A 6,000-nucleotide genomic window follows, 5' to 3' on the forward strand; every position below is an offset into this window, starting at 1 on the left:
TCCCCCTGGCTTTAATACAGCTACTATGCTCTTTTTCTTGTTTGGTTGGTTGTTTTTTTCCTAATGGTAGCCATTTAAATAGAAGAGGACTCTCCATTACAAGCTGAGCTTTACAACTTCCCACAGTGCACAGGAAAACCTGTGAGAAAAGCCAAAATAAATATCCACTACTGAGTTGAACTAAAAGATAAAGGTGACAAAGTAGGAGGAACACCACATTGGGGTTGTTTGTTTATTTAATTCCATATTGACTATTTAGACTCTCATCTCACTAACAGCTATGCAGGTGCTAGCTTTACTTCAAGAAGGACCTAGAGTTTTTGTTTGCATAAATCAAGTACCTTTAATCAAGTGCACATTAGCTCATCAACACATTGGATCTGAAGAGAAAATGCATAAGTGACAATGCCAAGCTATTTTGGTGAATATTCATGATATCTCTTCAGAACAGTCTGACTGGAGGAGAGTGAGAACAAAATGACAGTAAAAGAATGGTAGCAATTACTTTTCTAGCACTTGATGTTGCCATTAACTGCTTGCTGGCAAGATCTTAAAGTTGCAAACCACAATTTAAGCTTGTTACCTTAATTTTACAATTGTAATTCAATATTCTGAATGTGACACTAGTGTAACAAATATGTTCATTCAGTGCTTCTTACAATAAATAATTTAAAAGTGTATGAAAAGTTCCAAATTACAGCCATTACAGAAATACAAATGCTTAGTATTACATCTTCATAAAAATAAATAAATGTGCAAACCATTTTCTCAAAACTGAGCCAGAAACCAAACCTGCTAGCAACAAGTGGGACTTTTTTGTTCTTAATAGGCATTCATGAAGAGCTCTCCCTTCAAAATGTAATTTGTTCTTTAGGAGCTTCTGCGTGCAAGGCAAACAGCTCCCAGTTTTGTAAAGCTATACAAAGCCTTTATCCAACTTCCAATATCATCTGTAGGAAAATTCAGGCAGAAGAAGGCTGTGCCCTTAGTGAGGATATTTTACATAACAGGTCTTCAAGTCAGATGGACAAATCAAGACTTGGCTAAAAGAAAAAAAACTTTGGTCACTTTCTAATTCCCAGAATGGATGAAGGAGTAAGAGAGGAAGAGGGGGTTGTTTGGGTGCATCCACTAGCAAATTTTCAGATGATGCTGAGTTGGGGGGGAGTGTCGATCAGCTGGAAGGCAGGGGGACCTGGACAGACTGGAGAGTTGGACTGATTCCAACGGGATGAGGTTCAACAAGGCCAAGTACCAGGTCCTGCACTTTGGCCACAACAACCCCATGCAGCACTATAGCCTGGACACAGAGTGGCTGGAGAGCAGCCAGGCAGAAAGAGACCTGGGAGTTTGGATTGGGAGGAAGCTGAACATGAGCCAGCAGTGTGCCCAGGTGGCCAAGAAGGCCAATGGTATCCTGGCCTATTTCAGGAACAGTGTGGCCAGCAGGACCAGGGAAGTGATTCTTCCCCTGTACTCAGTGCTGGTGAGGCCACACCTGGAGTGCTGTGTCCAGTTCTGGGCCCCTCAGTTCAGGAAGGATATTGAGGTGCTGGAGCAGGTCCAGAGAAGAGCAACAAGGCTGGTGAAGGGACTTGAACACAAGTCCTATGAGGAGAGGCTGAGGCAGCTGGGGTTGTTTAGCCTGGAGAAGAGGAAGCTCAGGGGAGACCTCATCACTCTCTACAACTACCTGAAAGGAGGTTGTAGCCAGGTGGGGGTTGGTCTCTTCTCCCAGACAACCATCAGAAAGACAAGAGGGCATGGTCTTAAGCTCTGCCAGGGGAGGTTTAGGTCAGATATTAGGAAGAAATTCTTTACAGAGAGGGTGATCAGGCATTGGAATGGGCTGTCCAGGGAAGTGGTGGATTCTCCGTCCCTGGAGGTTTTTAAGGTGAGACTGGATGTGGCACTTCGTGCCATGGTCTAGTAACCGCAATGGTAGAGGATCAAGGGTTGGACTTGATGATCTCAGAGGTCTTTTCCAACCTGGCTGATTCTATGATTCTATGATTTACTACATCCTTCTGAAACCCAGAACCCTGTGTAGTGTGACCAACCTACCAAGACGGTCACACAGTCTCTTCTTGTGCAGAGCTACCTCCCTGCAACCACCGCCCACTGAGGCCTGGTACGAGGTAGTTCACTGGAGTCTCATTTGCCATTTCAGAAGAATGTAAGTGCCAATGGACTATGGTTCACAACTGCAGCTTGATTCAGCTGACTTCAGTTGTTTGCCTTGTGCCTCTGCCAGAACAGAGCGATGAACAGGAGATTCACGCTACCAGACTTCACATCACATACTAACATGAATAGCCATAAAATACAGTTTACATTCATATGCCCATCTGTAAACTCTGGCAGATTCAAAGTTCAATAGAAAACAACGCTGAATTGGAGAGTAACCCCTGGCAAAGGGACAGGATGAACAGCTGAATGCGTCAGCTCCTGGAGTATAAGTCAGAGTCACAAGTGTATTTATTGTGCTATCCTTCCCATGTCGTTGACAATCCAGGACTATCAAAGAAGCCTGATTATCAACAGTGCTGTAACAGACTATCAGAGCATCCAAAGCTTGCAAGACCAGTTGCATATTTCAAGCTTTGGAAAAAAAAAAAATGGAGATATTTTTTAGCGCAACTTTAGAGCTGACATCTTCTGAAAGGAACTCTAAAGAAAACTGAAGCCAATCCTAGGTACATACCAGCAGCCTATTACTTACCAACCTTTGCTTCCTCCTAGATTCCATTGTAATGAGAATATAAACAGTAAAAGAAGCATATATCTTCCTCGAATGAATTACCTATTCAGAGTTCCCTCTGGTGTTCAATAAGCTAATCATCACATTCAAGGTAACAGCCTTAGTTACAAAAGCATCAAGTTCCCTCACAAGCAAGTTATCATTTGATGACAAACTCAACGATAGGGACAGGACCGCAGTGTTTTTACTTATGGACAAAAGCTATTTTCCATCGGATTTCAGAGAGGCGATAAACTTGTACTTCTTTGTATATTCACTCGGCTGTCTGGTTAACCCCGAAAGGACCAAAATTGCTACAGATCCCTTCCGTCTCCTGGTATCACCAAGACTGATGAAGTCTCGGAGAAGACAAAGTAACAAATCACAGGTACAGTCCGGCTGAACGCGGCACGCAAATGCGTTCTTCACCTCCCGAATATCTATGCCTTGAGTCACAAGCCTTTCCAGCCTCGCACTCCCATTCGCCTGCACGGAACACGAGCAAAGTACAGTGTATCTAATTAACAGTTTAGAAAGAAAGTTTAAAGCTGCCTCTGAAAAGAGAAAAAACGGGTTTGCAGGAAAACCCAAACGAGCTCCCAAGCTGGCAGTGCGCAGACGGAGCGCGGGGCTGGCGCTGGGCCAGGGCCAGCAGCGACACAGGGGCTGCTGACCCCGGCTGCGCCGCGGGGTTGCGAAACTCCCGGGAAGAGCAGCCAGGCTCCGCCGAGCAGGGCTGCGCTCCGCGGTGGGGGCGGCGGGAACTCGCCGGGCACCGGCGCTCCCCGGCTGCCGGCCGGGAAGAGCCGCCTCCTCGCGCCTCCCCCCTCGCCCTGCACGACGGCTGGGAAAGGCGCTCCAAGTCCGGAGCCGCCGCCCGGGAGCCCTTTAACCAAAACCATCTGGGCGCGGACAGCGCGACGGAAAGCTCTCTCCGCCCCGGCCCCCGCTGCCTGCCCCCGCCTCCCCGGCCTTGGCCCCGCAGCCGAGGAGGGGAGAAGCTTCTCTATCCGCGACTCAGCAGCTCCAGAGCTGGGGGAGACGGGGGGAAGTCGCCAAGGAATCCGCCCCCACCCCCACCCCGCGCCCCATCCCGCGGCGCACGGCGGCAGGGCTGGGACTGCGTTACCTTCAACAGGTGCAGGCGCCGGCGGGAGGGAGCCCACGGGCTCGGACCGTCCGAGTTGCCCGAGCGGCAGCGGCGGCCCCGGGAGCCCAGGAGCCCGGGGCGGGCGACGGCGGGCTGGACAGAGGCGCTACGGCAGTTCTCGGCGGCCGCCCATGCTCCCAGCGGGCCCCGCCGCCGCCACCGCAGCCGGAGTCAGCGCGAAAGCGGCAGCGGCTGCGGCCACCTCCAAGAGGAGGGAGGAGAGCGGCCAAGAGCGAGAGGGGGGGAGGCAGAGAGCGAGAGGAGAGAGAAACCGCCCCAAGAGAAATAATCATCACATGGCGGTCGCGATCCGCCGCCGCCCCCCGACAGCCAGAGCCTACGCTTGGGAGCTGGGGAAAAGCTGCGAGGAGGGGACACACCTGTAGGCGCAGCACATATCCGCTGTGAGCACAATGCGAGACAGGAAACTGAAAAAACAGCCCAGGGAAGGAGAGACGCTCCCGTTCGTCCCTCCTTCTCTCCCTCCCTTTCTCCCTCCCTCCCTCCGTCCGTTCTCCTCCTCCTCCTCCTCCTCTCTCCACCCCCTGCCCCTGGTCAGGATCCGCTTGCAGCGCTGTCTCATGCAGGGAGATCCAGGAGAAGGGCCGGGAGGCGACAGGAGCCGTACTTTCTCCCCATTTTTCTTTCCCCTTCTCCGCTTTGTTTTGCCCGCCAGGCAGGCGCAGCCGGCTCGGCGGAGCGGGGCCGGGTGCCGAGCGCTCCCGGTGAACCGGCGCCGCGCCGGGGGCGGCAGCTCCAGCGCCGGGAGCGCCGATCGCCTGCGGGGCCCGGGGGGTGAACAGCGGGGAGCGGCGGCACTGCCGGGGCGGTGCTGCCCGGCGCCTCTGGGCAGCTCTGCCCGCGGCCGGGGCCGGCGCTTGGCCTCCGCGGGGCTCTCCAGGCGAAAGGTCTACCTGCTGGTCTGTACCTAAAGGGCGTGGGGTACCTGTCGGATCCTGGTGGTGTTTTAGGGAGGCTCCTGAACATGCAGAAACAGCGTAATTCCCGCCCCTCGTCCCCTGAGCGGAGGCTCTGAGCACCCAGAGGTTGCTTCTCTTCTTGCACACCTTGCCTTGTCGTTGTGGGGGGGCCAAAAATATGTTCCCTGGCATCACTTTTACTGAACTTGAAGTACTCCAGGGTTTATCTCTCTTAGATAAACTCTCTGCAATCACAATTTCTGAAGGTCCTTTCTCTTTCCAAAGCACTCCGCTGAAAAATCTGTGTGCAAATTTCTCCTGCCTTCCTCCAGAAACAAGCCACAGAGTTATCGCAGAGCCCATTTCCCTCCTGTACGTGAACACAGCATCACCTTGTTTTAGCATCATGATCTTCTCCACATTCAGATGTCAAATTTGTCTCAACTATAATTAATGTAGGGATAATCTGTTAAAAAAGGGATGCCTTAGAAGAATGGCTCAGTTAAGCTTTGGGCAAGTTTAGACTTTGTAACTTTCCATTAGTCAAATGTGGACCTGGAGTAATTCATTAACTGCTCTTGGCACTTCGAGTGCAGCTTCATTAAATGCTGTGTGTGTTGGGCTCCCTACTGAAACAACAGGAGACAGCTGGTCCAAAAGTCATGTTTCCCAAACTGGAAGTTGCTGAAAAGTTGCCTTTGCATCTCAGAACAGCAACAAATACCAAATAAATAAAAATCAACTCCAAAAACCAGGACAAGAGTAAAGTTAGACTTGGAGGAGTTGTTAAATCTGTCTTTCAGACTGTGGCTGTGCAAAGTGACACTGCAGACTTACTGGTGGGTTGGAACCCTTCAAACTTAATATGGTGTTTTGTGGGGTCTTCCCTCTGGGGTTTCACAGAAGAGACAGACTGTGCTAGCTGGGTCTTGCCAGTCTGGCCCAGTTTTTGTGCTAACCTGCACCAGAAGGCCCTTGTCCTTGTTTGTTTGCTTTTCCTTCCTGCTCTTCACCTGACTGGGCTGAGTCACTGTAAGATGAGAAAGAACAGCTCTGGCATAATTGCAGTGTTTCAGAAGATCTGGATTCCCGCTCTGTACCTCTTCAATTACTGGAAGAGTGAAGGGGAATGTGAAGAGAGAGATGGGACTTCCCTAGGAAAATTGTGTTAGTCATGTCCTGAAATCCTT

At 50.9% G+C, this 6,000-nt stretch overlaps 1 protein-coding gene across 5 annotated transcripts in view; it reads right to left on the reverse strand.

Annotated features, from left to right (window-relative positions):
- The window catches only part of PLXNB2 (plexin B2), a 259,621-nt gene extending 255,313 nt beyond the window's left edge, over nt 1-4,308 (reverse strand). For 4 of the 5 annotated variants that reach the window (XM_027742588.2, XM_039383552.1, XM_027742587.2 and 1 more), the window contains exon 1: nt 3,870-4,256. The gene's annotated coding sequence lies outside the window, so the exon portion shown is untranslated. The other variant, XM_039383554.1, reaches the window with a different exon arrangement.
- Nucleotides 4,309-6,000: the final 1,692 nt, after the last annotated feature.

Source organism: Pipra filicauda, unplaced genomic scaffold (genome assembly GCF_003945595.2).
Source record: "Pipra filicauda isolate LSUMZ 115617 unplaced genomic scaffold, ASM394559v2 scaffold113_size4260070_pilon, whole genome shotgun sequence".
NCBI classification, from domain to species: domain Eukaryota; kingdom Metazoa; phylum Chordata; class Aves; order Passeriformes; family Pipridae; genus Pipra; species Pipra filicauda.